This window comes from Bufo gargarizans, chromosome 1 (assembly GCF_014858855.1).
Source record: "Bufo gargarizans isolate SCDJY-AF-19 chromosome 1, ASM1485885v1, whole genome shotgun sequence".
Taxonomy (NCBI): Eukaryota; Metazoa; Chordata; class Amphibia; order Anura; family Bufonidae; genus Bufo; species Bufo gargarizans.
Window position 1 is genome coordinate 493,101,176 of NC_058080.1, and position 15,319 is coordinate 493,116,494.

Sequence of the window (15,319 nt, forward strand, 5' to 3'; positions counted from 1 at the left end):
GGCAGCGGGGGTGGGGACCCCCAGCCTGTGTACTGCCCTCAGCCTGGGAAAGCCTCTTAGTGCCCCATACTGCTGGCAAATCTTCTAGGGAATGCGGCCCCATAATCTCTGCCACAGATATCGGTGCAAACTCCTGTATCCACACAGGCTGCTCACGGGAGACCTGCTGTTTTATGTACTTCCCCTTTAAATGCACAATAGCTAAAAACAAATATTTCTGTTAAAATCTGCATAAAAGCCAATCTGTATGTGTAGGTGTCTACAGGTCCGGCAGGTAGGTGGGTGTACGCCTGTACTAGTCTGGGCTGGCCAAGGTCCCTAGCCCACAGAGCTGACAGTCTAATGTCCCCATCCCAGGAGCACGCTTACCTGCCAGCTGTCCGCAGCCTCTACACACTTCCTTGTCTGGGATCAGTCATCTTCATGTGGGCAGTCCTGAGCCGTGTGAAAAACAAGCCATTTCTGCTACAAAGGGAGGATGTAAGGAGCGAGCCTTGCGCCGGCGGAGAGCCATTGTGTCTGGCCGGTCGGTGCAGTCATAGATGTGCTGAGTAAACAGGGCTGTCCTAGCAACCGCTTCACCTTGCCTGCATTGTCCTCTGCCAGGATGACCAAGCTGGCATCTGCTTAACCCTTTACACACCCTGGGATCTTCACTTCCTGCCTTACTGGAGCCATAACTGTTTTATTTTTCAGTTCACATAGCTGAATGAGGGTTTGTGTTTTGTTTTTGCCAGCCTCCCAAATGTCTCTCTTTTGGAAGGACAGTCCCTCTTTTTCGCCTGGCGAATTAAAGCGGTTGTGTCACTTAAGCAAATGGCATTTATCATGTAGAGAAAGTTAATACAAGACACTTACTAATGTATTGTGAGTGTCCATATTGCCTCCTTTGCTGGCTGGATTCATTTTTCCATCACATTGTACACTGCTCGTTTCCATAGTTACGACCACCCTGCAATCCAGTAGCGGTGGACGTGCTTGTACACTATAGGAAAAAAGCATCAGCCTATGTGCGTCCCCGTGGTCTCGGCCACCAGAGAGGCCGGCTGGCACTTTTCCCTATAGTGTGCAAGCACGGCCACTGGTGTTGGATTGTAGGGTGGTCATATCCCCTGGATATGAACAGTCTATAATGTGAAGGAAAAATGAATCCAGCCAGCAAAGGAGACAATATGGACAATCGCAATACATTCGTAAGTGCCTTGTGTTAAAGGGAACCTGTCACCTCCAAAACACATATAAAACCGACATCATTACCTTACAGTAGCCCCCAGTGTGTTCACAATGATGTTTTTCATTCTTCCATCGGTTGCTGCACACTGCAAAAGAACGCAGTTTTAATCACCCTTCTCGCTATCTTCAGAGTCAGCTTAAAGTCAAGGAGGCAACGGCAACATCCTGCTCCATGCGCGATCCCGGCTCTGGCTCCCACAGCCAGCCGGCAGCTTTGTTCTCACTGCGCATGCACCGGCCATTTCAAGTGCACGAGCGTGCCCAGCGTTTCTTGTCCGCAGTGTCAGCATGATCACTGACTTGCGTTCTCCTGCGACAGAAGTCAGTGATCACACATGCGCAAGACTTGCGCGATCCCACAAAAAAAAACTCAAATCAGCCATTCCCCCCCCCCCCCCCCCTTAGGCCTTTTACTGTACAGTATAAGTAAATGATCAAAAAAAAAATATATATGATCTTTATTTTTTATATTGTTTATTTTTATCTTGGGGAAAGAGGAGTGATTGGAATTTTTTTGTATTTTAATATTTTTAAAAACTTTTTTGACTTTTTGTTTAGGTACTTGGACATGCATCTTGAGATTGCTTGTCCCATAGACTGCAATGCATTACCATTGCAGCCTATGGGACATTCAATACGATACTACATTACAGTGGCAAGGCTCCACGGTGGTTGCCTCACATTCTTTCAGCGGACCAGAGGCTACCACCAGAAACAAACAGCTCCCCTGATAATTATTGCCTAGGTGTCTGGAAACACGAAACATGTTTAGAGACCCAAGTTCCGCCACACATGTACGGCAGAAATCCGAAAGGAGTTAAAGGGATATTCCCATCTGGGACATTGACGGCATATAGCTAGGATATGGCATGGGAGTCAGGTGCGAGTCTCGCCTCTGGGATCTGCTATTATTCAGTTCAGTTGGTTTTCCACTTTAAAAATCAACTACCGAAGTTATTCAATGAAGTCACGCATGACTTCGCGAATAACTTACTTCATGAGTAGCTAATCGTCAACGTATCTGTCATACCATTGTATAGAAGACATGAATTATCGTAGAAGAAAATGAATTTCTCCTTGGACAATGAGGGGGTGTCTATGCTCCCATGGATATGCCTCTTTTCTGGAGGTAAAACTGTCCATCAAAACTAAAATAGTCATTAAAAATGTGTAATGTCCATAATGTCATTTTTCAAATCCTAAGAATAATGGCTATAAGTATGTAAGTGATGATCTGTTGGGCTATCTGGTGTGGTCTAGAGGGATACAGACTGCTGTAAATACATCTGCAGCATCCTGGAGATACCCCGCAATCCTGCGGACCACAGGCTAAAGCAGATCGTCAACTTAAGGGGGTTTTCCGCTGTTCCTAGGTAATGTGTCACTGGTATAGGAAAGCCGTGAGAAGGCCATGGTGCTACTGCGAGTGTCGCTGCCTTCTCAAACAGCTGATTGGTGGGGGTCCTGGGTGTCGGACCCCCACCGATCACATACTGATGACCCATCCTGAGATCTCAGATAACCTCTTTAATCTCTCACAAGCAGACCCAATTCCTAAAACCATAAGGGTGCCTGCACGCAGTGCACGAAATCTGCACCAAAACCACACAAAAAACTGCACGTAAATCCATACTATTTGTTGTTAGCAACCCCATTGTAGTTTATGGGGAAAACCACTCTACATAAGGTGCGGAATCACACAAGCAATTGACATGTTGCCGATTTTAACATCCGCACTGCAGGTCAATTTCTGCAGCGAAGGAAAACAGCTAAGTATAAATAAGACTTGTCTAATCTCACACACTTTGCTGGTGCTGTATTATGCTGCATAATCTGAACTGCGTGCAGTCTCACAGGTGGGGGATGGGCCTGCTTGGGGATTTTAAGCACTCCATACATTGTAGGAATCATGGGCGTTGTAACAAACATGTAATCAGCTTGTTTTGGGGTGAAGACACCTAATTCTACACCCTCTGTAATTAGTGAGGTTGTCAGCAGGATCAGTAGATAAAATATGTCTTGTTGATATTTGCGTACGGTATAGCTCTCTGTCCATTACAACCACCGAGCCTTATCCACCATTTTAATAGTAATATCATTGGCAGAATTGAGCTCATTTACTGCAGGGCGGAGGGAAGACGAGAGGTTACCAGAGACAGATGAAGCATCATGTCCATAGCCTCCACCCTAGATTGCAAAGGATAAAAGTATGGATTAGAGGTGTTAGGGTCCATTCACACATCCGTGGTGTATTTGGGATCCACAATACACCGGGCCGCACATGGCCGGCGCTAAATAGAGAAGTCCTATTCTCGTCTGCAGCTGCGGACAAGAATAGGACATGCTCTATTTTCTTGCGGAGCTACGGTCCAGAAGATCGGGGGCCGCGCTCCAGGAAATGCGGATGCGGAGAGCACACTGTGTGCTGTCCGCATCTCTTCCGGCCCCATGGAGAATGAATTGGTCCGCACAATTGCGGAACGGATGCGGACGTGTGAATGGAGCTAGATTTATACACGATTCAGTATTGACAGAAGTAGACTGTAAATCATTGAGACAAAATAACGCACTTTGTTCAGAAAATTCTAACTTTATAAACATGTTTGTCCATGCATGCAGACTGTGAGAAAAAGGGCAAAATGATTTGTAGGAGCAAAACTGCGACCAAGACTGTGATGGTGTCACCGGATGACATACTGAGAACATCCAGAGAAGTAGTACCTATTGTTTCTTTGGTTTGGGAGCGCTCATTCTGTGATTTGTGTTTTCTGCCTCTTGTTTGCGTCTTGGTCCTTTTTAGAACGGTGCTTTCTAGGCTTTGAGTTCGATTTTTTTTATAATAGGAAGGTTAAGGCTACATGCAACGTTGTTTGTTTCCATGTCCTATTTTTTTCTAGTTTGCGGACAAGGATAGGCATTATTACAATGGATCCGCAAAAAAAACGGATGCCATATGGAACGTCATCCATTTTTTTTTTTTTGCGGACCACAAAACACATACGGTCGTGTGCGTGTAGCCTTATTTTAATGAGACATCCAAATCTGAGTCTTCAGTATTGTAATCAGAGTATTCCATGTCAGATGAACTAAAAGTAACTCTTTGTGGGGTGGCCGACCTTTTATACGTACATCCATGTGATTCCAAAATAGATTTAGGGGCCGTAAATACTTCTTTTTCTTTGCAGCGATAATACTGTCCTCCAGAGCTGTTATTTTGTAATTCCTCATACGTAGATAGATGTTTCACTCCCTTGATAAAAACCCAAGATAGTAAATTAACACCACGCACAGAATCCCACGCATGTTATAACTTAGTCGGTTTAGAAGTAAGAGCTTCTGATCCAGCATGTATATAGAAGCTGGGGTCCACCAGTTGGATAGATGCTGTACGCTGGTACGTCAGTGTGCACAGCCAAACTTAGTCGGTTTAGAAGTAAGAGCTTCTGATCCAGCATGTATATAGAAGCTGGGGTCCACCAGTTGGATAGATGCTGTACGCTGGTACGTCAGTGTGCACAGCCAAACTTAGTCGGTTTAGAAGTAAGAGCTTCTGATCCAGCATGTATATAGAAGCTGGGGTCCACCAGTTGGATAGATGCTGTACGCTGGTACGTCAGTGTGCACAGCCAAACTTAGTCGGTTTAGAAGTAAGAGCTTCTGATCCAGCATGTATATAGAAGCTGGGGTCCACCAGTTGGATAGATGCTGTACGCTTGTACGTCAGTGTGCACAGCCAAACTTAGTCGGTTTAGAAGTAAGAGCTTCTGATCCAGCATGTATATAGAAGCTGGGGTCCACCAGTTGGATAGATGCTGTACGCTTGTACGTCAGTGTGCACAGCCAAACTTAGTCGGTTTAGAAGTAAGAGCTTCTGATCCAGCATGTATATAGAAGCTGGGGTCCACCAGTTGGATAGATGCTGTACGCTGGTACGTCAGTGTGCACAGCCAAACTTAGTCGGTTTAGAAGTAAGAGCTTCTGATCCAGCATGTATATAGAAGCTGGGGTCCACCAGTTGGATAGATGCTGTACGCTTGTACGTCAGTGTGCACAGACAAACTTAGTCGGTTTAGAAGTAAGAGCTTCTGATCCAGCATGTATATAGAAGCTGGGGTCCACCAGTTGGATAGATGCTGTACGCTGGTACGTCAGTGTGCACAGCCAAACTTAGTCGGTTTAGAAGTAAGAGCTTCTGATCCAGCATGTATATAGAAGCTGGGGTCCACCAGTTGGATAGATGCTGTACGCTTGTACGTCAGTGTGCACAGCCAAACTTAGTCGGTTTAGAAGTAAGAGCTTCTGATCCAGCATGTATATAGAAGCTGGGGTCCACCAGTTGGATAGATGCTGTACGCTTGTACGTCAGTGTGCACAGCCAAACTTAGTCGGTTTAGAAGTAAGAGCTTCTGATCCAGCATGTATATAGAAGCTGGGGTCCACCAGTTGGATAGATGCTGTACGCTTGTACGTCAGTGTGCACAGCCAAACTTAGTCGGTTTAGAAGTAAGAGCTTCTGATCCAGCATGTATATAGAAGCTGGGGTCCACCAGTTGGATAGATGCTGTACGCTGGTACGTCAGTGTGCACAGCCAAACTTAGTCGGTTTAGAAGTAAGAGCTTCTGATCCAGCATGTATATAGAAGCTGGGGTCCACCAGTTGGATAGATGCTGTACGCTTGTACGTCAGTGTGCACAGCCAAACTTAGTCGGTTTAGAAGTAAGAGCTTCTGATCCAGCATGTATATAGAAGCTGGGGTCCACCAGTTGGATAGATGCTGTACGCTTGTACGTCAGTGTGCACAGCCAAACTTAGTCGGTTTAGAAGTAAGAGCTTCTGATCCAGCATGTATATAGAAGCTGGGGTCCACCAGTTGGATAGATGCTGTACGCTTGTACGTCAGTGTGCACAGCCAAACTTAGTCGGTTTAGAAGTAAGAGCTTCTGATCCAGCATGTATATAGAAGCTGGGGTCCACCAGTTGGATAGATGCTGTACGCTGGTACGTCAGTGTGCACAGCCAAACTTAGTCGGTTTAGAAGTAAGAGCTTCTGATCCAGCATGTATATAGAAGCTGGGGTCCACCAGTTGGATAGATGCTGTACGCTTGTACGTCAGTGTGCACAGCCAAACTTAGTCGGTTTAGAAGTAAGAGCTTCTGATCCAGCATGTATATAGAAGCTGGGGTCCACCAGTTGGATAGATGCTGTACGCTTGTACGTCAGTGTGCACAGCCAAACTTAGTCGGTTTAGAAGTAAGAGCTTCTGATCCAGCATGTATATAGAAGCTGGGGTCCACCAGTTGGATAGATGCTGTACGCTGGTACGTCAGTGTGCACAGCCGGACAAAATGACAGAAGGTCTGTTTTTTAAGATATTCAAATAAAGCAGGAATGCTCAACCCGCAGCCCTCCAGCTTTTGCGATACTACAACTCCCAGCATGCCTGGACAGCCTACCCGCACCCTCTATTAGCCAGAGAGAAGAGCAGCTGTACAGAGTTGCGTGGCCAAGTATTACATCACCAGATGGATGGGTGTCATTAATACCACACTTCCACTGCAAGGGCTGCTGCATGAGGCATGTGTTGCTGCCTGCATATTCCTGTGGCCATAACAACCAAACTCCAAGGGGTTCTGGACTATTTCAACCGTTGGAAAGTCATATGTGAACAATCATTTGCATTGCACACATCTAACTGAAACTACACATGTATGGCACGATAGGACAAATATGACTGATCATTTGGCCTCTCCGGCCATCATTTTCTGGTGACAGCAAGTGCACAACAACATGGTAGCATTCCTTATATAGGCCAGATATTGGTGACAGATTCCCTTTAAGCTGACCATATACATAAGATTAGTATCAGGTGATTGTATGCATGAAAGATCTGACCATCAACATTAAAGTGGCAGATCAGGTAAGAAAAAATGGGCTTGTAGAACAAACATTTCAGGCAATATAAAAAATGCACAAAAGAATACCAAAGATATGTTAGAAATCATGTTTGAACAGCACTGTAGCATCACCAAATATTGGTGACAAATTCCCTTTAAGTGACCAATGGGGCAACTGCATGCTGAAGGTAGATTGCCCATTTGAGACAACCCCTTTTACAATGAGCAGTCTCGATTTCTCTTCTGGGAATCTACTCCATACAGACAGTCTGTGTGAAAATACAAAGATTAATCTTTGGTATTCCAAAAATCCCCCCCCTAAAAGAAACAACAGCATACTTTAAAGGTTTTGTACCATGAATAAAATTATAATATATTTGTTATTTTCCTTATTTCTCTGTCCACCTGCCATGACATCTGCTAGAACAAGCTTGGCCAACCCTTGGCTCTCCAGCTGTTGTAAAACTACAACTCCCACCATGCCCTGCTGTAGGCTGATAGCTGTAGGTAGTCTGGGCATGCTGGGAGTTGTAGTTTTGCAACAGCTGGAGAGCCTCAGGTTGGCCACCCCTGTGTTAGAAACTGAGACAGTTACAGGGAGAGCTGTAGCAGAATACACCCCCCCTGATAAAAGACATGCCCCCTCCGCTGCCAACTTGAAATAAGTTTAGCTGAGCAATTGAAGCAATGAATGAGGATCTGGATCTACATTGTTACTCAGTGGGTGTGGAACCAACAAATTTGACTTAGGACTACTTCTAAGGGTGTTATCCTGGCAGACTCCTGGTTTTCGCTGTAGGGGAACCACCATGCCGCTATCTTCTGGAGTAGTCTTTGTATGATTGCGACCTGACCCACGGGGGTTAAGAGACACAGAGGCAGAACTCTAAGGGATCAGGAAATAACTATGTCAGGGACAGGCTGAGGTCACGGCAGACAGAGTACAAGCTATATGGTAGACAGTCCAAAGTCAGGGCAAGCAGCACAGGGTTAATATGGAGTACAGGTCAGGTCACACAGCGGAGGCTCAATATCCAGAAAATAGGCAGAAGTCAGTACACAGCAGACAAACGAAATACAGCACACCTTAGGAGTATACTAGCAGACTAGGAACCTATTGCTCAGGCACCCTACCTAAAGGGAATGTGCCTAAAGTAACACAAGGTGGCCAGCCATAGGCATCTTATGGGCAGTGGAGGAGAGCCTTGGCCAGTATGCAGGCGGCAGCCTGTGTTGAGGGACAAAGCAACCCCGGCGGCAGGACCCAGGTGAAGAAGGTGAGAGAGAAATGCTCATACACAGAAGACCAGGGTAGGTCAACAAAGCAGCGGCGACCACAGGCCGCTACTGTTACATTCTCCCTCCCTTTTACACCCTCTCTTCTTTGGTCCAGATTGCTGCAAACATTTCTTCAGAAAAACAGGAGTACTAAACAGGTTGTCTCATCATGGACAATGGTGGCATATCGCTAGGATATGCCCCCATTGTCACTGCTAGGACCCGCACCTATATCGAGAACGGAGCCCCGCAAGTGAAGGAGGGCGCACTGCGCATGCGCAGCCGCCCTCTATTCATTTTCTATGAGGATGGCGAAAATAGCCGAGCGCTGGCTCGGCTATTTCCGTTGGCCCCATAAAAATGAATAGAAGCGGGGGCCGCACATGTGCGATGCGCTCCCATTCACTTCTATGGGGAGCCGGCTTGGTGGTGGCCAGACCGGAGTCCTCCAGCCACCACCTTGCGGGGCTCCGTTCTCGATATAGGTGCGGGTCCCTAGTGATATGCCCCCATTGTCCATGATGAGACAACTCCTCTGGGCCATAAATTTGCCAATCCACCAGGAAGAAGATTTTACCTATGACTTTCTTCATATCCAAAATATCCTTGACCTCCTACTCATTTTCTGAGCTAACAGTAGTAGGAGCAGGAACCAAACATCTGGAGAAGAGAAACATAAAGAATTAGGGTTGCAATGAGATGAAAGCAGACAAAACTTGTAACTGACCTGGTTCAACTGTCTGAGAACCTCAAAAGGACCAATCAAATGGGGTGCTAGCTTGTATGAGGGTGCTTTGAGTCTGATGTTTTAGATTAGAAGGAAAGCCAGAACATTTTGGCAAAGGGAAACATGAAAAGAATTAGAGGAAGGCTGACAAAACTTGTAACTGACCTGGTTCAACTGTCTATGGTGAGCTGTCTTGATGCATGTGTCCTCTGTAATCCTCTGTGGCACAGGTCTTTCTAAATTTTCTGTACAAATTTATGTAAAATAGTACAAATCTCCAGAAAAAGAGAAGAGAACTATAAAACGCCAAATGCATTTCGGAACTGTGTCAGTTCCTTCTTCAGTAACTGTAAAAGTATATGGCATATAGCACTGTTCCTTCTTGCACATTACAGTTGAATATATACAGGGCTAAACGCTATTGCTGTTATAAATATTAACATCGATCCTCGAGATACTTGTGTTGGCACTATATAGTATATACTGTTTATCTCTTGTTTAGACTCTGCATGTACTCAGTAGAGAAACAAGATATTTTATATAGGCTCAGACAACTCGAACTGGTCTATCAATAGTATGGACCTATTCCACCATTATTCTATTTAAAAAAAAGAAGGAGCCGTAGTTACTAGGGCCCCGTACGCGGCTACCTAGGGAACCGTGACTGCAATATTAGCACCAACATTATTGATGCATGTATATTTAATTTTGTATTTATGTTTTAATCATTAAATCTTATTAGTACTTGGTCACTGAGAGACAGTTGTTTTTGAGTTCTATAACAAGATATTCGTAATGATCGTGACAGGTATTTAAAAGCTGTCTTCCACAGGTTCGTCACCCTCTCTTATGCGGATCAAGTCATATGCTCCTCGGAGATCCAACTTTGTGAACATTTGGCAGCCACAGAGTTAATTGAAGAGCTCAGGGATCAATGGCAGCGGATACTTATTCTTGACAGTAATTTTATTCAGGCTGCGGTAATCGATACATGGCCGAAGGAAACAGTCCTTTTTCTAAACTAATAAGGCTACTTTCACACTTGTGTTCGGTGCGGATCCGTCTGGTATTTGCACAGACGGATCCGCACCTATAAATGTAAACGATGGTATCCGCTCAGTGCGGATCCGTCTGCATAACAGCTTTTATAGATCTGAGTTTTCACATTGTGAAAACTCAGATCCGACAGTATATTCTAACACAGAGGCGTTTCCATGGTGATGGGGACGCTTCAAGTTAGAATATACTAAGAACTGTGTACATAACTGCCCCCTGCTGCCTGGCAGCACCCGACCTCTTACAGGGGGCTGTGATCTGCACAATTAACCCCTCAGGTGCCGCACCTATGGGGTTAATTGTGCGTATCATAGCCCCCTGTAAGAGATCAGGTGCTGCCAGGCAGCAGGGGGCCAGACCCCCCTCCCTCCCCAATTTTAAATTCATTGGTGGCCAGTGCGGCCCCCCCCCCCTCCCTCCCCAGTATTAAATTCATTGGTGGCCAGTGCGGCCCCCCCTCCCTCCCCAGTATTAAATTCATGGGTGGTCAGTGCGGCCCCCCTCTCTCCTTCCCAAGTATTAAATTCATTGGTGGCCAGTGAGGCCTCCCCGCCCCCCCTAATTAAAATCACTTTCCCCCCCCCATCATTGGTGGCAGCGGAGAGTTCAGATCGGAGTCCCAGTTTAATCACTGGGGCTCTGATCGGTTACCATGGCAGCCAGGACGCTACTCCTGGCTGCCATGGTAACCGATCGGAACCCCAGCGATTAAACTTTTTTTGCTATCTGTGCCCAGCAGGACTATGTGTGCGCCATCAGCACAAAGAACGTGGAAACTAAAATATTCCAATTAGCGGATAAAGAGGTGAGACTTTTCTGGACCATTGAGTCACTCAAGTCTTACAAAGAAAGCGGTCGAGTCCCTCGGGGCTTGCGTCTGTATAAAGAAGTTGTTCAGTACGACGATGATCCCCAGTTTACAGGGGAATGGAAAGCTGCGCATCAGCGTTTTTCTTCAGAGCTGATGGAACTTGTATTGGCCCGTGATCAGCGGGAATATGTGGCGGTTACGGAGGAACTAGCTAAGGCACGAGAGGAGCTTCAGAAACGACTCCTAGAAACGCAAATTACTGGCTTTGATAAGAGATTGAACAAAAAATTACTCACCACACAGGCAGAGATTAAAGATCGCAAAAGGGACAAATTCATCCGGGACAAAAATGACTATGATTTGGACCGCGTATTTGATTGGGGTAAAAGAAGGACCCGCCCCAAACGCACGCCACGTAGAGGGCGCCACAACTTCTGGGCCACTGACTCTGAGTCAAGCCTGTCTGAAAGCAATGGAGCTAATTCAGACGAGGAAATAACCCCTTTAGAAAAAGCACGAGAAGGGGGCGTGGCCGACACTCAAGGAACAACAAGAGAAATCCGAAAGTCGACGAGGAGAAGGCGCCAAGTCACCTGGCAGAATTAGAGAGTGACGAATCGGACTAACACCCACCCACCCATGATATTGTCATCAATCTCACAGGCTCTGAACTGCCACCGGGCTGTATCCCACTCCTCAATCGAGGGCTGGGATACAGCCTGCCCGGACAGTTCAACCTAGTAGATTTTGAAATTGATCTCTTCTTATCAGTTCGTAAATTGTACCTTAAGAAGGCGTTTGTTGAGACCCCAGCCCGGTGTCATGATGTTTCACCGGGAGACGTCCCAGCCACCCTGTCTCTTACCGACTTTCACCTGTCGGGCAGATTCACTGAGGAAGAGATTGCGTGTATACATTTCTTGTCCAACACAGAACCAGAGGAGCCCACGGCTACAGTGGGTCCTGTGAATAAATACACAGGGGGCGTCAGGTCCACCTTCCTTCCTCCCATGCCGGCCGGCCCAGCTATAGATCTCTTCCACAAACGAGTATTAGGAGAAATTCGTGCGCTGGTGTAACCTGTAGCACCTTCTAACCTATCGGTAGAAGAATCTCGTGCTCTTTTGTGGTTGAGCAAACAGACCAGTATGGTCATTAAGCCGGCCGACAAGGGAGGGAATGTGGTCCTGATGCCCAGGGAGTACTATTTGGAAGAAGCACACCGGCAATTGGGAGATAGCACGGTGTACTCCAAGCTCAGAGGGGACCCTATACCCGCTATATCATCCAAATTGTTTGCTTTAATTAATCGCTATACCTTTAGTGGTTTTTTATCAAACAATATGAAAGAGCGACTTATTCCAGCCTTTCCTAAAATTCCCACATGGTACCTCGTACCAAAAGTTCATAAATCACTGACCCGACCCCCCGGCCGTCCCATCATTGCGGGGATCGGCTCAGTGACAGAGCCCCTATCTGGCTATATTGATTGGCTCCTCAGGCCTCTGTTACGCATCACTCCGACTTATCTTAAAGACACGGGTGATTTTCTTCGTGCGCTTAACCACCTTGAGTGGCAGGAAGACTTTCACCTAGTCTCCTTAGATGTCGAGAGTTTATATACTCGTATCCCTCATGACTTGGGCCTCCGCGCTGTGGAGACGGTGCTGCATAAAACCGACAAAAGTGCCATGTTTATTGACTTTATTGTTGAGGCTTTGGATCTCGTCCTCAGTAATAATGTTTTCCAGTTTGATGGTCTCTGGTACCGCCAGGTGCTAGGTACTGCGATGGGCACCCCTGTCTCGTGCACATTCGCAAACCTGTACCTGGCGGTATTTGAAGAGACCTACATCTTTTCGACAGATAACCCCTATTTATGCCATATCCATTTGCTCCTGAGGTTTGTGGATGATATCTTTCTGGTCTGGCAGGGAAGTGAGGAGTTGTGCCATGCCTTTGTCGACCATCTTAACACATTTAACCAGATGAATATGAGATTCACCACCAAGTTTGGTGGTGAATCTCTGGATTTCCTGGATGTGCGGGTCGACATAAAGGACGGCATAGTGCATACCAGTGGCTATCGTAAACCCACCGCAACCAACTCCCTCCTCCACCAGACCAGCTTTCATCCACCCTCAGTGAAACGTGCTGTCCCTTATGGACAATTTGTCCGATTACGCAGGATTAATGACACTGATGAAGGCTTCTTTAGGCAAGCTGGAGAGCTTCGCAATAGGCTCTTGGATAGGGGTTATCCGTCGAATGGTGTTTCAGCGGCCCTCCGCAAAGCCGCCAAACTGGATCGCACCTCCCTGCTTAGAGAGAGAAGTATCAATACTATGCAATCACGGTTTGCATTTTCTTTCGTATACAGTCCTGCCGCAGACATAGTCAAACGGGTGATCAACCAAATCTGGGACCTTCTGAGAGGAGATCCTTCTCTCAGTAGTGTGACGGACGAAAAACCCTTGATCGCATTTAGGAGATGCCCCACACTTAAAAGTAAACTCGTCAGGAGTGTTTTTTCGACACCCAAGGGCGAGACCTGGCTAGGCAAGCCTAAGGGCAACTTTAGATGCGGTCATTGTTATTTCTGTTCACTTAATGCTTGCAGCAAGCGCTTACTTTTAGGGGGGGTAACGCATACAGTGCGGGAGTTCATTAACTGCCGTACATCGTATGTGGTGTACGTGGTTTTTTGCCCCTGTGGGCGCTTTTATATAGGTAAGACCATTCGTCCTCTTTTTGAGCGTATTCGCGAGCATGTTGGCTCTATACGGTCAGGTAGAGGCAGTCCGCGCCTTATAGACCACATTCGTACCGCCCATGATGCACATCCTCGTTGCCTCTCCTTTGCCAGGGTTGAGTATGTGGGTCCCATCGCCCGCTGAGGCAACCGGCATCGCCTACTCCTGCGAGGGAGGCAAGGTGGATAATGCAAACGGGCGCTATGGGCCCAGCAGGCATGAATGACAGGAATGACATGTCTGTCTTCCTGTAACCAGCATGCGCTCAATATCACCATACATATGTATATGAGCCCCTGTCTTTATACACCTTGCTATTCTCTGCCTTTGTGTTTACTACTCTCTATTGAATATAGTGTGCCTACGTCCATTCCGTATTCGGCCGTAGGCCCGCTATCATGCGGCCTCCTGTTATCATCAGAACATCATATGTACTGCCTTTGTAGCATATTCATGCCACCCATCCATGATTTTGCATAATATAACCCACTTTGTGTAAGCAATAGGAAGTGAGCTGTTGTTCGCTTTGTATTTTGCACTTGATGGTATCCGCATTTTCGTCACTGCTGCACGCATGTTTTTAATATGTCATTGTTTATTCTAGGGACGCACAGCTGTGGCTGATGGCGTCGGCCGTCCTCTGTCCGCCCCTATAAAGTGCGCACCTGCATCATGACGTATTGAGCGGCCTGAGGAAGCGCGATCCCACGCGCGAAACGGCCGTCGCCGCCCGCAACACTGTGTCCGCCCCTGGACCCCCGATGTATCGACTTCTAAGGAAGTTCCAATAAAGATCATCTTCCGTATCCTGGTCAGTGCCGCAACTTTGTTACTCTTTTCTCTCCACACCGTGAACTCCTGCTTGACGCCTACTCGTGCTGAGCACCACCCTATGGATATTTATACACCGCATGTACGCTGATCTGGACACTCAGCAGTTTTACTAGTGGGGGCAGTGCCGCCGTGCTTCTTTTCTCCCAGCGTTTGTTCAAGTTAGAATATACTAAGAACTGTGTACATAACTGCCCCCTGCTGCCTGGCAGCACCCGGCCTCTTACAGGGGGCTGTGATCTGCACAATTAACCCCTCAGGTGCCGCACCTATGGGGTTAATTGTGCGTATCATAGCCCCCTGTAAGAGATCAGGTGCTGCCAGGCAGCAGGGGGCCAGACCCCCTCCCTCCCCAATTTTAAATTCATTGGTGGCCAGTGCGGCCCCCCCCCCCCTCCCTCCCCAGTATTAAATTCATTGGTGGCCAGTGCGGCCCCCCCTCTCTCCTTCCCAAGTATTAAATTCATTGGTGGCCAGTGCGGCCTCCCCTCTCCCCGCCCCCCCTAATTAAAATCACTTCCCCCCCATCATTGGTGGCAGCGGAGAGTTCAGATCGGAGTCCCACTTTAATCACTGGGGCTCTGATCGGTTACCATGGCAGCCAGGACGCTACTTCTGGCTGCCATGGTAACCGATCGGAACCCCAGCGATTAAACTGGGACTCCGATTGGAACTCTCCGCTGCCACCAATGATGGGGGGGGGGGGTGATTTTAATTAGGGGGAGAGAGGGGAG

The 15,319-nt window shown here is 47.1% G+C and overlaps 1 protein-coding gene across 3 annotated transcripts in view; it reads right to left on the reverse strand.

Annotated features, from left to right (window-relative positions):
- The window catches only part of SLC7A7 (solute carrier family 7 member 7), a 56,398-nt gene extending 47,049 nt beyond the window's left edge, over nt 1–9,349 (reverse strand). The window contains exons 1-3 of one of the 3 annotated variants that reach the window (XM_044274103.1): nt 9,300–9,318; nt 8,985–9,067; nt 1,258–1,319 (exon numbers count right to left, since the gene is read on the reverse strand). The gene's annotated coding sequence lies outside the window, so the exon portion shown is untranslated. Of the gene's footprint in view, nt 1–369; nt 628–1,257; nt 1,320–8,984; nt 9,068–9,299 lie in introns of those variants that run through there. The other 2 variants (XM_044274095.1, XM_044274088.1) reach the window with 2 other exon arrangements.
- Between the last annotated feature and the right edge of the window lie 5,970 nt (nt 9,350–15,319).